Source organism: Malania oleifera, chromosome 8, assembly GCF_029873635.1.
Source record: "Malania oleifera isolate guangnan ecotype guangnan chromosome 8, ASM2987363v1, whole genome shotgun sequence".
Classification (NCBI taxonomy): domain Eukaryota; kingdom Viridiplantae; phylum Streptophyta; class Magnoliopsida; order Santalales; family Ximeniaceae; genus Malania; species Malania oleifera.
The window spans coordinates 55,528,487-55,547,909 of NC_080424.1; positions in this window are offsets into that span (position 1 = coordinate 55,528,487).

The following is a 19,423-nucleotide window of genomic DNA, read 5'->3' on the forward strand; positions in this document are numbered from 1 at the left end:
GTAATACATGTATCCATTAAATTCATAATATCCAACAAGTAAAGCTATCATCTGTACAAGATGAATAGCTATCATATGAAAATTTCCCAACTGAACAAGAGATACAACTATAATAACAATATAAAATAATGTACGCATTATGCAACCATATCAAGTTATTAGAAATGACAACATCCAAAAGCAAGATGGATCCATAAGGAGGATGCATTTAGAAGGAGCACATATCCAAAATGACGGTCCATTCAAAAGGAAGTCGCATCGAAAATGATGGAACTTTCACAAGGATGATACATCCAAAAAGTGCAATTCGGATGGAACTTTCTGAAACAAGAAAGATTAAAAAATAATATTATTCTCAAGTCATATCTCTTTGTAATATTAATTTTTTTCAGTATTCATACAAACTATCTATGACTACATAATATAAAAATTGCCCCAAATATGAGACTTTAGTTCTTCCCTGAATTTGTACTTTTCCTAGAGAATACATGTAATGTTATCTCCCCTCCCCCCCCCCCCCGGGGCCCTAACAAAAAATTCAACCCCATTACTGTCACCCCCTAACACTCAGCTTAATGGGCTTTAGTGTCCAAGTTAGAATAATGTATAAAGCTCATCAGAGGAGCTAGTATGAGTATTCGTTAATCATTAAAAATTTTGCTATATTATAACACAAACAAAATCATAAAATACTTTTGCACAAGTACTATGTTAAGCTATAAGTACCATACATACCTTCTAATTAGAAGAGCCACTCACATCATCTGGTCAAGATTGACGCATCATTTCCATGAACCGCATTTTCCTATCCATCATGGCTTGCATCTGGGCTTGAAAGCTGGAGACCGTGCCTCTCGATTGCGCGTTCTCCATTTCCATCATCTACATCCGTCGAGCCATCTCCTGCTTATCATACTCGGCCTCTCGACGATGTCGTTCCATCTCTGCACTAGCTGCCGCTCCCATGGATGATGATGCTATTGGGTCAATGTATCCACTTCCAAGACCTTTCACCCAGCCCCCTGCTCATTGCCCAAACACCTAGGAAGTGATCTTGAAGTCTATCATGTGTTGACTCCCCTCTGAAACAGGTGCATACCTCAGCTCGACCATCCATGCCTAATTTCAGTCATGAAAATGATAAAAAGGAATAAGACTAAAACTTTGATGTTTTGAATAAATTAATAAACCAAATCTTTTGTTTCACTTACATGTATATCCTGTGCACCCTTACACCACTCCCCTAATCACTGTTGGTGTGTTCTCTGATAAAGATCCGACAGTGGCTCCTCTGTGCCAGCCTCGGGATCACACTACATTATCATATAAGACATCATTAGTATTATTTCATATAATGGTCAGATAGTTTTATATATAGTAATAACCTGGCGATGATTTACGAATAGCCTCGATCCACCGCAATGTGTTGTAGGGAGTTTGCGGCAATTCGCAGCATTTATTTCACATATGGCCTACAAGGAAAATGTAATGACGGTTTATTAGCGACATCATTGTGAAAAATTAGTGCTTATAATACAAACACATCACCTGATAGCGTGGATCGCGAAAATGGCAACACACCACCTCCCAATCCTCTTGGGATATCTTATCGTATGGTCGCGCCTCTGCTTCATCTCCCATTGCTTGAAAATGGGAGCATATATTTGAGCGATAGCTCTTAAATTTATTACACAATTGGACATCGATCGCCCTCCTCACAAGGTCATCCTCGAGGATGTCCATATCAAACTCCTCCTGCATATATAGGTAATACAATTACAATGTTAGACAATTGTTAATTGGCTAGTATATTAAAAGTAAAAAAATATTTAAATTAAAAACAACTTTATAGGGTTTGGGAACATACCAAAATGTGCATATAAAGAACCATGCACTGCTTCTGAGTCACCTGCGGCCAGCTGAATGCAGTGAATGGAGCATACTATCAGCATATAATGTCAAGCTCCCTCGTCCACGCGATGCACCAATTATTCAGCGGGGTGGTGTATCCTGGAGGAATGTCGATCTGAATCCACTGTTTTGTCCTATCCAAGTGCTTCTTTAGCGACATGTTCTTCACTACACCACGGCCTGACCTGACCGTGGACGTAGATGCTGAAAGCAGAGTTAATTTAAGAACAACATTATAATCATACACGTGAATAACTATCATTAATAGTTGACATGTAAATAAATTAATTGTATCCATACCAACACTACTCATCACGGTCGGCAACTCACCTTGCATATCACTCACATAAGTAGTATCCATGTCTGGCCGAGGTGCCGGTGGCTCAGACAATGGTGCCGCCGCATCAGGACTGACGGGCTCCACCAGTCTCGAGGATGTCGGATCATCCTCATGCAATGTACTCGTGTGCCTGAAAGGAAGTCTCCAATGTCGACCTCCCGGTGCCTTATTTGCAAATTAGTAGACAAGTAACTATAAGAAGTATGAATATTAGATGGATGCATTATACATATATTTTAAGTTATTTACACATGTCAAATATATTTTAAATGACAAAAATAACATGCTTACCCCCCTTATACGTCCTCAATATCGGTATCATCCTCACTTTCTAAAGTGTCTTCCTCTTCACTACAGTACTCGACCCATGTTTCATCTTCCCCATTAGTTTCCTCATCGTCGATGAAGTGAACGTCTATAGAATTTTCAATTATAATGTCAGCAGTCCCTACGTGTTCTGCCGTGGCACCATCCCTATGCAATGTTATAGGATTGGTGCCTTCTTCGACAACATTTGCAGAAAATTGCGCTATTATACTGACAGATAACTCATCTTCTTGGAATGCAGTCACACTGGCACTCATCTCACCATCTACAACTTCTGAAATAGCGTACAAACTTCGAGGAGGAATCTTTTGGGCCACATGCCATTCACCCTTCAATTTTGTGTCTTTAATGTAAAACACTTGTTCTGCCTGCGTCGCAAGCACGAAAGGGTCATTTTGATACCAGGTCTTGCTAAAATTGACACTGGTAAAGTATGCATCGGTATTTATCCCAATCTTTTTATTATTGATGTCCCACAAGGTACACTTGAATAGGTGGATGAGTCTGTTTGCTCCATAGCTAAGCTCTATAATGTCGTCCAGCACACCAAAGTAGTCAATTTCTTCATCTTCTTTTGTGCCTAGCACCGCAACCCCATAATTTTGGGTTCTTTTATGTAGTTCGAGGGACTTTGTATGAAATCGTAACTCGTTGATAATGCAACCACTGTAGCGGTTAACTCGTTGATCGAGGCCACGTGCCAACACATACAAATCTTTACTTGTCGTTGATTCCTTCATGTAATACATGACTTTCATCTATTAAATAAACAGGAGTTTAGAAGAATAGACCATCAATAGTGAAAACATACATTGCTTCTCACTCAAGCAGTATTTGTTACTTACATGAATCCCAAACCAAATGATAAATTCTTTCTTATGTCTTTCGTTAACATTCCGTTCATTTTGAGCCAGGAGTTCAGCTTTATGTTCGCTATATGCAACAGTAGTACATGTTAATGTACACTAAGTATATAATTATGCATATGTAAATACAATGCAAAGTAAGGAGTTTGGAACCACGTAGTCGATATATGGAACAGTTTCATCACAATTATTGACGATGTAAAAATAAGCCTTTTGTAGGTTGTCCATATCAATGAAATCGTAAACTCGTGCACCAAGAGGCCAAACATATTTTCAAAATATAGAGCTCCTGGGTTCTTCATCTTCGGCATTAATAGCATGAACGTTTGCATTTCGCTCCTCAAAAGTGAAAATTGTGTCAATATCATGTAGATACATTGAGCAAAATGCAAGACATTCACTATCAATGTATGTCTCAATGATTGAACCTTACGGCTGTGCCTTATTGCGCACATACCCCTTCAAAGTGGACAAGAACCTGTGCATTTTACGTAGCATTATAGACTTGTAGACACAATAAAGAAAAAATAAATAAAAACTAGGAAATCACGTGACCATTATACAAGGACTTTATAATTTACCTCCCAATTGGATACATCCAACGATATTGAACCAGTCCTCCAATTATGGCTTCCTTTGGTAAATGGAAGGCTAGGTGGACCATCATATCGAAGAATGCTGGCGGAAACATTTTCTCCAGCTTGCATAGTATGATCACGGTGTCATCATCTAACCGTTCAAGTACGTTTACGCTCAATTTTTTGGAGCACAACTGCCAAAAAAAGATTCCCAATTCAATCAGCACTGAGCAAACATCTTCAGTCAAGTGTCCACGAAGGAAAATGGGTAAAACCTATTGTAGAAGGACGTGACAGTCATGACTTTTCATTCCTAGCATCTTCCCTTCCTTCGTATTTATGCATCGAGCTATGTTCGATGCATATCCATCGTGGAACTTCACTAATTTCAACCATTCAAAGAATTTATTCTTCTCATCCTTTGAAGATGTGTAACAAGCTGATGGCATAAGAATTTTGTCCCCATCACGAAACAGGTGCAACTCAGACCGTATTCCCATATCTTCCATATCCCGGTGAGCATTTGCGGTGTCCTTTGTCTCCCCATTTATATCAAACAATGTACCAATGACATTCTCACAAATGTTCTTTTCGATGTGCATTACATCCAAGTTGTGGCATAGTAGAAGATCTTTATAATATGGCAACTCGAAGAAGATGCTTCTCATTGTCCAATTCAACTCCAACTCAGCGCGTTTTCTTTTTCTACTGGTCGGTGGTTTCCCAAATTTCACATCTTCGATCAACCTTAGCTGGTTTAATATCTCTTCCCCACTTAGTTGCTTTGGCGGCGACCTTCGTTCAGGTTTTACATTGAAGCTTCTGATGCCACGAGTCCTCCAAGGATGTCCAGTTCATAGAAAATGGCGATGACACATAAAGCATAACTTGCAGCCATGCTTCAAGGATAAGGACCCAGCATCCTTATTGCATAATGGGCATGCAAAGTAACCTTTTGTGCTCCAACCTAACAGGTTGTTGTATGCGTGGAAATCATTATTGTCCACAAGACTACAGCATGCATCCAAAATGTTGTCTAGGTTTCCACGTCGAATGTCTCCACTCCTTTTTCCCATAATTCTTTCAACTCATCAATTAACGAACGCAGGTAAACATCAATATCATTACTAGGTGCTCTTGGTCTAGGAATGAGCAGAGACATATAAATGAAAGGTTCTTTTATACATCGTCATGGCGGCATATTATATGGCATCATCATAATTGGACACATGGAATAAGGGTTGTTCATGTTACCGAAAGGATTGAACCCATCTAAAGCAAGGCCAAGTCTGATGTTGCGAGGATCACTAGCAAACCATGAATGCATTTTATCAAAATCATCCCAAGCTTCAGAGTCCACAGGATGGCTAAGGATATTTCCATCTTGAAGACGTTTCTCTTGACGCCATCTCATAACTGTAGCAGTCTTTTTGCACATATACAATCATTGCAGCCTCTGGATTAATGGACAATATCGCAAAACTTTTTTGGGGATCTTTTTACCCTGCTTTTGATTAGTTGTATACCTCAGTTCATCACATTCTGGGCACTCGTTCGCATTTTCATGTTCACCATAAAAGAGTGCACAACCATACCTACACGCATGTATTAGAGTGTAACTGAGACCCAATTCACACATGTATGTCTTCGCCTCATAAAAAGACTTGGGAAGTGTTTCACCATCAGGCAGTGCTACCATAATGAGGCTTAAATGCATGTTGAATGCGCTCTGAGATAATCCATGCATTGTCTTTGCATGAAGCAACTTTATCAGAAACTCTAACTTTGAGAACTTTTTACAGTTCGGATATAGGGGCACCCGTGCATCCCTCATGAGATTAGAAAATGGTTTACCGAGTCGATTCAATATACTAGAATCATAAGGTACGGTACCTACTAAAGCAGATTCATCACTAGTATGCGACACAGGCACATCGCTCGTGTCCATTGCAATCCCCCTTTGCAAGTCACCTAACATTTCAATTACCCCTTCCGAACAGGTATCACCACCTACTATATTTGCCCCCTAATCTTCATTGTTATCATCATCGCTCTGAACTGCGTAATCTTCACCATGGAACACCCATGTTGTGAACCTTTTCTCCATTCCAAAGTCTATTAAATGTGAATGGACCAAATCAATGTGTTTGAATGTTATGTTTTGGAATTTCTTAAAAGGACACCTTATTCTACTGGCTTTATCTACACAATGACACGCGAACTTTATGAAATTATGTACCCCTTTCACATATTCTGGCAAAAACCTACCTCGATCGTTCATCCAACTCTTATCTATGTACATTAATTAACCTATAACATGTTCAAGTAAATGGTGTTAATTACATTCTCATAATGTTTATAACACATGCATCGTGAATCCTATAATCAACCATCATATTCTAAAGGGTACGGATCCTATCCCATTCAAGAATGTTGCATTTACATTGCGATCAATCGCTTAAATTCTTTCGTCGTAGTTGTTATAAATTTCGACAGCATCTCCCAATATCTCTCCAAGAACACGAGATGGGGGAAGTGAACATGTTGCTAGTTTTCCATCACTAACAAATTGTTATGACACCCCACTATGCACCCAGAGAACACAAGTAGAGACGCGCTTGAAATATATAATGATAATTGACAAAGCACGAACAATAACAACAACGTAAATATAACTTCCTGAACTGTCCACATTGGACAATCCAAGAATAGTTGAAATACAAAAATCACTAATTGTAAGTGAAACAAATAATTAACATGTTCAAGTGATTATTAGTCAACATAGTATGACTAATAATTAATTGAAATATAACAATTGATTTGTCTCACATATACAATTAGGTATGAATGTATAGTAACCGTTCTTGGATGGGTCTAAGCTTCAATGAATACATGAAATGGCAGTAATTAATTTGGCATTTTACTTCATATTCCATTTAGTTCTTGACCTTTCACTGTACACTTACGATTGTTGTTTTTAGCCAAGTCTTTTTTATTTTCAATTATAAGCCTAAACAGATATACAATGGCAAAATATACACATTCCTAATTTAAAAAAATCCAACAATGTTCACACTTACAAAAAATAAACCTCTAAAGTCCAAATAACATCTCTAATGGTATAAATCATAGGTTAGGAAATTCAGAAGCGTCCATAGAAGTCCAATAAAATTTATCTAACCATCCTTAGTAGACAAACCCATAAAATCCAGATCACAAAATGTGGCAAATGGATGCCTGAAGTGTTATTGTATGCAAACATGTGTACATGCACATGGACAAATTTCATGCATACAACTTGTGGATATGGGATGACCAAGTGGTGAATGGAGATGCGATAAAAGGTATAAATAAAAATAGCCAGATTCTAGAAATAAGTAAAAGTAACTCCAATTTAAGAAAAAATGAACAATTTAAGATGCTGAGACTTGTAAGATAACAATCAATAACTAACTGTCAATAATTATCAATCTAATTTAAGGGCTAACAAGTGAAAATGAAGAAAAATGTGATTTTTTTTTTTTCAGAAGAGATGATTGCCTATATTCTCAAAAGACATGGTTCTATAGAGAAGCTAATTTTTCAAACCAGGATTTGAGCATCTAACCTCAATGTGTGTGCATTTATGAAATTGCAGAAAAGATAAATCAAGTCCTAACAGCAAAAGCAATACAGTTCCAGTATCTCCCAAAATACAGGTAGAAATCAAATGCTCCATGTATTTTCATTAATTTTAGAGGCAATACAATGTAGATAGACACATCAAAACATATGTACAACCATTTAAAAGCATGGTAAAACATAATGCAATAAAAAACAAATAATAGAAAAAATAAATAAATAAAATAAAAGAACAAGGGTGCATGAGCACAGTACATAAGCAAAAGAGAAAGCCCATAAAAATATCCCAAGCATCTAGTCTATCCTAATCAGAGTCCTAATCAGAATCAGAACTGTACAAGCAACAAGATGAGGCTACTGCTCTAGCGGCATCTCAATCTCGTGCCATTTCCTCTAGAAGATGACGCATTTTAGGCGTAAGAGAGGAGGGTGGTGGTTCCCTATATGGGCGTGGCCTGAGGGCTGAGGCAGCAAATGGTCAGGAATGTTCACCGGAGGTGGATTATCATAATCATATGGCATGGTCGGCCTAATCATACGAAACAACACCGGATGAACGAGCATGTCCTCTATAAGCATTGGATTAACAGTCGAGGACAGCTCTTTACTGGGTGGTGTAGCAGAACGTGCCAGGGGCAACTGCACATCCTCAAAAGTCACCTTGGTGCTCCCGTCTCATCCGAAATCCTTTCGTGCTCACTCAGTACAACTCGACCCTTGGAAGAAGACTCTCCCCTTGGCAGGTCCTGAACCCTCTGCCACTTTGAGGCTACTCGACTCTCCATTCGCAGAGGCATTAGCCAGCAAAGAGGAAATCCTACGATTTAAGTTCAAAACAAAATTTTTTTTCAGAGGGTCATACTTAACAATAAAATTACTTCTTCATATTCACACCAACTTATTAAAAAAGTTCAAAATAAATTTAATTTTAAAACTCATTTACTAAACCAAGTAAAATTATTAGTTACTTGTTCATGTGAGCACTTCATTGTAATATATATATATATATATATATATATGATTATAATATATTAATTCATAAATAATAAGATAAACATTTAAGTTGTTTATGGTGAGTTTGATGCCCCTCTTTTGTCTTGTCCTTTTTAAAAGATAAAGGTAGGTCTTATTTTGGTATAGTTTTTTTAGTTTATAAAAATCAACTTTTAGTTCTTTAGAAGTTAAAAAATTAAAAATTGAAAAGCTAAAAGCTTATTTTTTTTCACGAACAAATTATTTTTTCTATCGTTGTCCTTAATTTTTTCAAACACTATAACATGGCCATGTCCTACATGCCTCCATATCTTTCATTCACCCCAAACTATGTCGGTCGAAATTTTAACATACTATAGTGATAATGCAGAAAATGAAAGTGGATGATATTGACTGTTGGACCATTCTGTATTTATTATTTATACATATAAACTGAGAAAGTAGTGAGAAAATGGAAGGAAAATATTAAGAATTCAGATTTTCATGTTTAGTTTTTTTTTTTTTTTAGTGTATATATATATATATATATGTATATATATACATATATTCTAAATTTATGAGTGAAATATTTTGAGTTTGAAATTTTTGTATTCAGATTTTGATTTCATTTGATTTTTAATGAGAGTTAGTTTTGTGTTGCAATGAAGTAAGATTAATGTTAGTGCCACCATCTCCATTCATGTGAATTGTTCAATACAAAATTAAATTAAATTAGTAATGGGACTGACGTGCTAAAATGGTAATTACAAAATTTAATGAACATCACCAGTGATGCTTCTCCAGCAAGCATGAAACATAAGAGGAGAAAAAATCAATATAAGTCAATCAATTGTCTTATTTCTCCTTCTTGTGTATCAAACAATAGTGTTCAGGAGTATAGATTTTAGGCTATTGATTTAAAATTTATATAAATTTGTAAGAAAATTATTATAATTTTTCTATTATATTTTATTCAAATTCACACAAATCTAAATCTAGGGTCTCAATTTCATACTCCAAATATAAATAAAATAACCACATATATTCTTACCCAATATTTAGTATAAAAGAATAGAATAAAATTCAAAACTTGACAACTTTTCCAATGTGCTTCAGCCCCAACTGAAATTTAAGCATATACAAAAATGACATCAAATTCTTCAAAATAAACGTACCTACTTGAAGGCTGGAAGGCTTCCGGCGGTTGTTCAACTGGGCGAAGGCGACGGGGACAGACCTGGAGCCTCAACGGGGGTGACGAAGAGATAGCGAGTGGAGGGTAGCGGCGGCGGGCATCTGGCGGTTGTTTAGTGGGGCAAAGGCAATGGGGACAAACCCGGAGCCTCAGCGGCGATGACGAAGAGATGGCGAGTGGTGGGTAACAGCGGCGGCGGCTGCGGTACCTACTGAAGGTAGCCGGAGGAGGAAGGAAGTGAGGGGAAAGAATGGAGCAAGGAAAGGAGGGGAAAAAAAGAAGAGGGAAAGGAGCAGTCTCGAGAGAGCGTAGAGGCAGCCGAGCGGGAAAGGAAAGGGAAAGGAGGGAAGGGAAGGAAGATTAGGGCAAAGTTAATAAAAAGACTAGTAGTGACGAATCAACAACCATCACTACTAGAAGGGCAATAGTGACGAATTAATAAATTCGTCACTAATACTCGGCAACCAAAATTCTTTTTTTTTTTAAATACGTGAAGTATTAGTGACGATCCTCAAATATGTCACTAATACAAGGGAAATAGTGACGAAAATTGAAATTTGTTACTAATACTCTGAAATAAAAAATTGAAATTATTTTAAAATACAGGAAGCATTAGTGACGGTTCTAAAATCTGTCACTAATACTGGTGCAATAGTGATGAATAAAAAACTTCGTCTCTAATACTCTCAGGTATTAGTGACGGTTCTCAAATCCGTAACTAATACTGGGTAATAGTGATGAATATTTTAAGTCATCATTAATATTTTGAAACAAAAAATTCTTATTTATTTTTCAATACGTGATGTATTAGTGACGGTTCCCAGATCCATCACTAATAACAAACTAAGAGTGACGAACCTGTATATTCATCACTAATACTCTAAACAAAAAATATAATTTATTTCTAAAATAATAGTAGTGACAGTTACTTATTCGTCACTAATAAGAATCTTTTAGTGACAGATCTTATTCATCACTAATACTATACAAATCATTGCAAATATTTTCCTGGGATAATTTCTACGCAAAAAACTATTTCCCGTGATTTTTTTCGGCTTTTAGTGACAAAATTAGTAGTGACGGATTCAATTTCGTTACTAATTGTTCCGTAATAGTAATGGTTCTAAAATTCGTCACTAATACCCCACTTTAGTGACGAAATTGAATCCGTCACTAATAATTTCGTCACTAAAAGCCAGTTTTTTTTGTAGTGTTAGTTAAGAGGATGCAAACAAATTTTATTCAACACAGGGTTTACATCTATTTATAGGACTACAACCAAATACCTTGAGCAAATTATATTTTGGTTGGGTTTTTTGTGATTGATTACTTTAGTTGTTGTTTGGTTGGTTGGATTGCTTAAGTTTTTGTTTACTTGTGTTGTGATTGATTTGTGGATTGAATAATTAACTAAGCTTTTGTTGTGTGTTTGATAAATCAACAAGAGGTCAAAGAATTCACCCACCCTCTTAGGACAACACCTCAACTTTCAATGGGTATTAGAGCCATGTTATAACAAATCATAAATAGTAGTTATATAAAGATCTATATGGCATATGTAGGAGTAGCTCCCTTTGGAGACGGTCAATCCTCAACTAGGCCTCCCATATTTTGTGGTATAAACTATACTTTTTGGAAACAAAGAATGAGGATATATATTCAAACCATGGACTGGAAAGCATGGAAGGTTGTCACACATGGTGACTACATTCCTACTAAAACCATAGATGACAAAGAAGTTCCTAAAGAAGAAAAAGACTTGACCAACAATGATTACAAAATGATGCAAGTAAACTCTAGTGCCATGAATGCACTATATTGGGCTTTAGATGTTAATGAGTTTAATAGGGTCATGGCATGTAAGTCAGCCAAAGAAATTGGGGACAAGCTAGAAGTAACCTATGAAAGAACTATAGATGTTATAGACTAAAGAATCGACATGCACACAAGCGAGTATGAGGCTTTCAAGATGATCCCGAATGAAACCATAACAAATATGTATACTAGGTTTGCATATATCATAAATTCCTTAAACGCTTTAGGAAGAATATACTCCACTTATGAGATGATCTGTAAAATCCTTAAAGGACTTCCTCCAATATGGGAACCTAAAGCTACAACAATTACGAAAGGAAAAAATCTCAAAAATACATCCTTAGATGAACTCATAGGTTCCCTTCTCACGTATGAGACAGCTATGAATGAAAGAAGTGGAAAAACTAAAACTCAAGAATCTATTACTTTTAAAGCATCAAACGAAACTCTAGTGATGAAGATGAAGAAGAGATAGATGAAAATGAAATAGCCTTTATATCCAAGAAACTTGCAAAAGTTCTTAGAAGGAATAATAAATTTACAAGAAAAATCCGCAACTCAAAATCAAATAAAGAAGAAGAAAAGGAAATCAGTAAAAAGAAAGCAAAAGTCAAACCTCCAACATGCTATAATTGTAAGAAAGTTGGACATATTAAATTAGATTGTCCACAACTTAAGAAAGATTCCAAAAAGAAAAGGAAAAAGGCAATGAAAGCCACTACTTGGGATAATATGAGTACAAGTAGTTCAGACAATGAATCAAGTGACCAAGAGGTTGCTTGCTTTATGGCATGGGACGATGAAGAAAGCTCCTCACCCAAATAGATTAATGATTTTTGGAATGATTCATCTGATGAATCCAATGATGAAAGTATACCTTCTTATGAAGAACTTCAAAATGAACTATTCAAGGTGCATAAGATCTTAGTTAATGTGACTAAAAGATATACATCATTGAAAAATAAGAAATAAGGTGTAATGAAAGACTTGGAGTCTCTAAGACTGGCTAAAAGAGAAAAAGATTTAAAATTCAATAGACTAGAAAGCAAGAATGAGAAGGTGATAAAAGAACTAGAAGATCTAAAGTCGGATAATGAAAAATACTTATATATTTCTGAACTAGAAAATAAAATTATCAAGATGTCTCAAAACCAAGAAAAGCTGCAAGAAAGAGGTAAAAATACTCTAGACTGAAGAATTAGTGATCTTAAGAGGAAAAATGAGGATCAAGATAAAATAATTTACAATTTCACTAGAGGAAAATAGAACTTTGATAGAATGATTGGTGCACAAAGAATGTCTTTGAGCAAAGAAGGCATAGGGTTTAATGGAGTTGAAAATATAAGGAAAAATAACCTCTATTTGGGGTACTTTACGAAAGCCTCTAAAGACTATGCTAGCACCTCCTCTAATGCTTATATTCACACTACATGTTTTCTATATAAGAAGAAAGGACACATTAAGTTTGAATGTCCATTAAAGAGGAAATATGTGGAAATTAGATAAGTTTGGAGAATAAAAGAATCAACTTCTTCTAAACCATCTAGACCTAAGAAAGTATGGGTACCTAGATAAAAAGCCTAGTTCATAAAGGACTCCGAAGATATTAGGATTAGTCATTCCCTTTTATAAATTAAGAATACTAATCCAATTCATTACAAGGATAATGAACTAGTTGAAATGAAGAAAAGCTTATGAGATGATTGAAAAATCACAAAATGTCATTGGTAGCCTCAAATCAAGAGAACCTTAATTGTACATGACTTATCTTCAAAGAACAAGGAAGCTATATCTCTCAAAAGGCAATGCTAAAAATATGCTTGAAGCTTGATAATTTGATAAAGCATAGTAGGGAAGTAAATTAAGAAGGTTTCAGGATAAGAATAGAAAGATTTTTGAAAATTTACAGGCTTTAGATGACTGAGCTTGTAAGTTCAGATGACTGAACATTGTAGCACTAAAGGCTCAGACGACTAAGCCTGGACCTCAGACGACTGATGTGCTACTGCCTATTCAGTTTCCTGATTCTAAAACTCTTTAGGAGACTGAACTAAATGTTTAGTCTTCTAAGGTCATGGGAACTATATATTTAATACTTTAAGAGCTTATTGACAACTATAAAACAAATAAAAACAAAAATGACATTGTTGGCCAAAATCATAGGATGATTCGTACAAGGCTTAACATAGAAAGTATTAAGATTTGGAAAGCAATATGAATTCGTTAGAATTCACATGAAATCAAAAGAATCAAAATCTAAAGTAAATTGAGCAACATGAGAACAATTTGAGTAAAATTGTAGCACAATGCACAAATGATAATAATATGGTCCATGTAGAGACTCGAAGAATTTTACCGAATTAAGTATTAAAAGGGAGGGGAGAAAATAAGTTTTCTAAAGGTGTTCAAAAGACCTCGTTGACGAGTCATTCGTCGACGAGGAGCCTTCTAGGGCACATCAAAAGGGACATGTGTCTCGTCAATGAGGGATTACCAAGAGGGGTCTTTCCAAGCCTGAAATTCGTCAACGAGGAGTAAGTGCTCATCGACGAACCTCCTTCTTGCGCTCTTCAATAAGATGACGTGACTCGTCAATGAGTTTGCACATTATAAATATGCTAAAGCTAGATTTGAAGTGAGAAAATGGCATGCAAATTCCTTCTCCCTCTAACTTCGCCCTCCTTACGTTCTTGCTAGCTTTTTGGCTCGATTCTTCACTGAATCGACAATCCGAAGTCGCCACGCTACTTGTGGGAAGTTTCTCTTCATTTCTGTAGGAGTGGATCATTGGTTGGGCCAACTTGAGCACCATCCCAAAATTTGGGTAAGTTAATTATTTTAATAGTCATTAAGGTATTTGGTATTTCCGGGTTGAGGAAAGGTATTAGATGGGTTTATATTGAAATTATGTTGGGGAAATGTTAATTTCAGGGTGTTGTGCTGGGAACATTGCAGGTGTAGGATTGGATGTTTTGTGGGCTTCCCAATAAGCCAAGTAAAAGGATAAACTAAGTCAACTTTCTTATGAAAATATATTTATTATTTTACAGCATTTAATTTCATGTACATATGTATATTGTAGAATTATGTTTGGGAATACTGTTGTTGATCAGGGATATTATTTTAATGTATTTTACCAGAAATATGATTTTAGAACATATTTTATGTTTTGAATATTACCCTTTTTGTGTGGCATGAGTAACATTTACCATGGAAATTAAGTTAGTGGAATATTATGTTTTCCCAAAATAATCATGTATTTCCAATTTCTAGGAAAAAAAACCATAAAACAGTGCAAGAACTATGTTCTAATATATTACGTTAAATAGTACAGAGATTTGAGGACTCAGTATGTTCTAATATGCCGGTGCAAATGCCGTGATTTACATGATATGTCATGCCAGGGCAGATGTCGTGATTCATGTTGGCGTAGATGCCATATTCATGTATGTTATGATAGGATTTATGAAAACATTAATATCCCAGCTATTGCTATGGAATATGAAACAGCTATGTTTAGTATATGAAACATATTATATGTTATCACAACCCAGATAGTATGGTTTAGTTCAGTTTTCAGGAGCACGGTACCGTAACTATATGTTCAGAATTATGATTAATCTACCACACGACCGATAGTGTGGGAGATGGTAGTCGAAGTGGCTTCAGTGTAGAGTGGAGTTATTCCCTTGGTAGTCCGGGACCAGGAGGGGCAGGGTCATCGTACTTAAAGACTTATGATTTATCTAGCATGGTCAGTCAGCCATAGCTAGGTCCCGCCTTCAGGCTGCACAACCTAGTCATGTGGGGGTAAGACATGACATCAGTGAGCTATTCATCCTTGGTGTTATTTCAGTATTGTACAATTATATAAGATGATTTTCATGTATAGAAATCTAGTATGCTTTATTATGATATGACAAATCATGTTTTACTCAGTTATGCTACAGACATATTTTACCAAATATGCTTATTATACTGCTTATATGTATAACACGAAAATGCTCATAACACTACACGCTGTTATTAGTTTATTTATCTTACTGAGAGGTGTGTCACCCCAGCTATATAAATATTTCAGGAGTTCTAGATAGAAGAGCAAATAAAGCTCTATAGCGTTAGAGGTGGACTGTCTTACCCTTTCAGAAGGGTATGTCGTCATGCTAGGATCCGATGGGTTTTGGGTTATGATCCTATGGCACAATTTTGGTCTTTTGGGATGTGTATATGTATTTGATAGGTTTGGTAAAACTCTGGTATTGTATTGGTTGGATGACTTGCTATGTATATGTTTTTGTGTACTCTGCTGCTTAGGTATCAGAGTTGTATTTTAGGTATATCCCTAGTACCTATGGGTCCTGGTTGAATATGTTTTATCAGTTGAACAGGATTATTGACTCACTCGAAAAATGAGCAACTCAAAAGCTATCCCAAGTATAGGAGTTCTGTCGTGTAATATTCAGTCCAAAGGTCAGATCGTCTCCTCAGCGAATGCAGTTTAATCTCAAATTTTACGTATTTCTAATCGAAAATAAAAAATTACTGAACTCATTTCAGATTTGGTGTTTTTGGGATTGTTTGAGATCTCTTCTGACAAATTAAACGAACATGCAAATTAAATCCTAATCCTAGCATGCACTAAATTAAATAATGAGAAACGAAAATCCTATGTCTAATCAGGCAGACATTGAAACATGCGTTGAACTTTAGGATAAAAACTAAAACGACGACTTAACACACAAACTTAAACATGCAATTAAGAACTAAATTGAACATAAACTCAACCAAGAAGAACAAAATTTTTGCAATCAAGAACTTGAATCAAAATTACGAGTTTAACAACTAGGCAATAAGCTAAACACGCAAAAAAATCCAACTCTAATTAAACCGAAGTTAAAGTAAACGAACATCAACATAATTTAAATCCTAATCAAGAATTTTTTTTTCTTTTTTTATTTTATTTCTTTTATTATTATTTTTTTCTTCAAGAAGCCAAATCAAAATTTAAGCAACAAAGAAAAATAAATCAAGCAAAACTTTAATCTAATACTGGTATTAATTAAGAAAATAAGAATTTAAATAACTCAATAATAACACCCCAACAAACTTCAAAACTAACACTTTAAATAAAATTCCACCCAAAAAAATATACAAGTATTCAATCAATTAAAAGCAAGAACAAATAAAAGTAAAAGGAAACAGGAGAAAGAAGAAAGAAGAAAGAAAGGAAGAGAAGAGAAGGAGAGAGAGAGAGAGAGAGAGAGAGAGAGAGAGTGTGTGTGTGTGTTTATCGTGTAGGTGAAGCTTGCTGCAGGTGGCTATGGCTGGTTCTGGTTGACAACAGCAGTAGCAACTGGGAGGAGTAGGGTGGAGGCCTCAATTCTTCAGATCAAGGGGTACTCTTGGGGTGGCTAGTTGCACTGCCAACAGCTGGAGGAAATGGAGCAGCTCCTAACAGGTCTTCTGAAGGACTTTGGGTGGCTGAAGTTGCAGGAGCATATGAGACAGCAGTGGCTATGGAGGTCTCGGCTGAGCAGTAGTAGCAGCCAGCTACAGCAGCAGCTATCAAATAAATAATAAGGAGAAGTAGCAGGTGGTTGGGGTAGAATGGATAGCAGTAATGGGGAGCCGTGAGTAAGGGAGAAAGAGAGAGCTGGAGTAAAAGGAAGAAGAGAAGAAGAAGCTTTGGTTGATAGCAGAAAGGGAAGGAGAAAGGGAAGAAGAAAGGAAGGGAAGGAGGAAGAATAGGAGAGGGTTCCTGCAGATTTAAAGAGGGTCGAGAGAGTTAGAGGGAAAGGGAGAAAGAGAAGAGGTGCGGGGGTTGTGGCAGAGAGAAGATAGGGAAGAGGGAGAAGAGGATAGAAATGAAGGAGAAGGAGAAGGAGAGGGGGGTCTGCAGGGGCTGCCTTTGAATGAGAAAAAAAAAATTTATAAGAGGGGGAATGCCCTATGCCGAGCCATGAGACCCGAACAAGGGAGACCCGACCCGGTTGCATGGCCAGGTCACATCAAGTAAGTTTTTTTTATTTTATTTATTGTTTTTCCTTCTTTTTGTATTTCTTGGCGAACAAGGGTGATTTTAACCCTCCTAGAGCCCTTTTCTCTCGAAGCTCAAAACATGGAAATTCTAGATAATCTTCTCATCTTTCTCTAGGATTTTGAATCATCTCAATCAAAGCTCATAGGGGAAAATTATGTGCAAATTACGAACTGGTATCGGTTTTAGCTCCTGAAAATTTTCCAGTGATAAAAAAATGCCAAAAATTCATAAATTGCTTAATAAAATCCAAATATTATAAATAGGACACCGTGTTAAAATATTAAAAGTAATTAAGCATTTAATTAAAAATATATGCCCCAATGCACGAATTAAACCACCTAATTACGGAGTTTAAGCGTGTAATCACACCCCCTACTAACGTTTTGCTAGTCTCTAACAAATAACGTGAATGAATTTCAGGGAGGTATCCACAAATACTAACTCCAGTAAACGTAAAATTAATGCCCATATAAGACAATCATACCATTTGACATACAAGAATATAACTGAATTTCACACAAGTTCGTTCATATTCAATGCACACAACTCCTAAGCACGTCACTCATGCAAGTTTCATCATTATATAGCACTTAAGAACAGTATACTTGCATGAAGTTAACCAATGCTAAAATTCAGAGTTAATGTGGTCATATAAGTTCGAGTATAAACAGATAAAATCTTAAGGAATGTGTGATGTGTGTGACTCATTACACCTAAGATACTAGTGGACGCCTACGGAATGGTTGTTTTGACTCGGCCTAACTGGTATACTCTCAAGAACACTCAAAAAGAATGGGTTTACTCATCATATGTGAGGATGAGTGTCGCGATCAAGCATTCCACATATTACAATGAACAAACGCTAAGTATGTGGAGTGGATTAGTCTGAGAAGGATCTAGCCTATCCATAAGGTGTCGGATCCTTCACCCTAGCATCTTCTCACATACTCGCCATGTCCAACCAAGACCACCCTAGATCAACTTATTTACAAACTTGACAAGAATACATCTAAGGCATTAAACGGTTGAAGAATCTTCATACGTGGAGAACATGTGTCGTGTGCTTGACTTTTTGTGGTATTTGTGTGGAGCAGACATTAGCATTTCATTTCATGTGTATTTCTATTTCTTATTCTTTCTTCTGCTCATTCTTCATTTTCTGTCTTTTCTTGCTCAATTAGGACAATCATTACACTTCTTTTGTTGTCTTTATACCATCAATAGGAATTAAGTTTGAATAGTATTCAATAAACTAAGTCTATTTCTAGGGGTGGTTCAGCCTTCACATCTTAAGTAGGCTACAAGACCTAGGTTTCTATCTCCCCACTAAGTGTCACCTCTAGGCTAGCAAGTCAAAAATAGAGACTAGTGTACAAATAATCATCGAGAAGAAAGGAGAATCGAGTTTCATGAACTCTGATTTGATGTTAACACTCAAAAGGACGATAAATAGGTCGAGAATATCATACTATGTGTCTATTCAGCCTCATGAGATGCCATGTAAATTCAAGAGTTTATATAGCTAGATTAACATGAGTGTGCTAGAAACTACACATAAATGACTCAAGTGTGTAATTCCTAGGTTATATGCAAGTATGTAAGGGGTATAAGTCAGTGTTAATCATGGCATAGTCGTGTAATTCCTCAATGCTCTTTCTTTATTTTTATTTTTATAGTTTTTTTAATATATAAAACCCATCAAGTAGATATGCATAGTGTCACATGCAAATGCTCACCCCCTCCCCCCCCCCCCCAAAA